Raw genomic sequence first — 1249 nt, 5'->3', positions numbered from 1 at the left:
CTAGTGGGCTGACGTTCGACACACTCAATCGTTGTGAATCCACCTTTCAGGTGATGTCTGCCCCAAGTCTCTGGACGGTTGTGGGGCCGAGCGGCGACCGTCAAAGCATTCAGTTTTCTCTCCAGTAGTAGGCCTTTATTGACTAAATTGTAACATGACAACCTATGTGATTTCGACAGAACTTTTGAACCCTTAAGTTTGAGCTAGTGGGCTGACGTTCGACACACTCTAATCGTTGTGAATCCACCTTTCAGGTGATGTCTGCCCCAAGTCTCTGGACGGTTGTGGGGCCGAGCGGCGACCGTCAAAGCATTCAGTTTCGCTCCAGTAGTAGGCCTTTATTGACTAAATTGTAACATGACGACCTATGTGATTTCGGCAGACCTTTTGAACCCTTAAGTTTGAGCTAGTGCTCTGATGTTCGACACACTCGATCGTTGAGAATCCAACTTTCAGATGAGGTTTCTTCCAAACCTCTCGGAGGTCGTGCGGCCAAAAGGCGAGCGTCAAAGCATTCCGTTTTGCTCCAGTAGTAGGCTTTTATTGACTAAATTGTAACATGACGACCTATGTGATTTCGGCAGAATTTATGAACCCTTAAGTTTGAGCTAGTGGGCTGACGTTCGACACACTCAATCGTTGTAAATCCACCTTTCAGGGGATTTCTGCCCCAAGTCTCTGGACGGTTGTGGGGCCGAGCGGCGACCGTCAAAGCATTCAGTTTTGCTCCAGTAGTAGGCCTTTATTGACTAAATTGTAACATGACGACCTATGTGATTTCGGCAGAACTTTTGAACCCTTAAGTTTGAGCTAGTGCGCTGACGTTCGACACACTCGATCGTTGAGAATCCACCTTTCAGGTGATGTCTGCCCCAAGTCTCTGGACGGTTGTGGGGCCGAGCGGCGACCGTCAAAGCATTCAGTTTCGCTCCAGTAGTAGGCCTTTATTGACTAAATTGTAACATGACGACCTATGTGATTTCGGCAGAACTTTTGAACCCTTAAGTTTGAGCTAGTGCGCTGACGTTCGACACACTCGATCGTTGAGAATCCACCTTTCAGATGAGGTTTCTTCCAAGCCTTTCGGTGGTCGTGCGGCCGAAAGGCGAGCGTCAAAGCATTCCGTTTTGCTCCAGTAGTAGGCCTTTATTGACTAAATTGTAACGTCGACCTATGTGATTTCGGCAGAACTTTTGAACCCTTAAGTTTGAGCTAGTGCGCTGACGTTCGACACACTCGATCGTTGAGA

Source organism: Phyllopteryx taeniolatus, chromosome 18 (assembly GCF_024500385.1).
Source record: "Phyllopteryx taeniolatus isolate TA_2022b chromosome 18, UOR_Ptae_1.2, whole genome shotgun sequence".
Classification (NCBI taxonomy): domain Eukaryota; kingdom Metazoa; phylum Chordata; class Actinopteri; order Syngnathiformes; family Syngnathidae; genus Phyllopteryx; species Phyllopteryx taeniolatus.
This window is presented reverse-complemented; position numbering follows the sequence as displayed.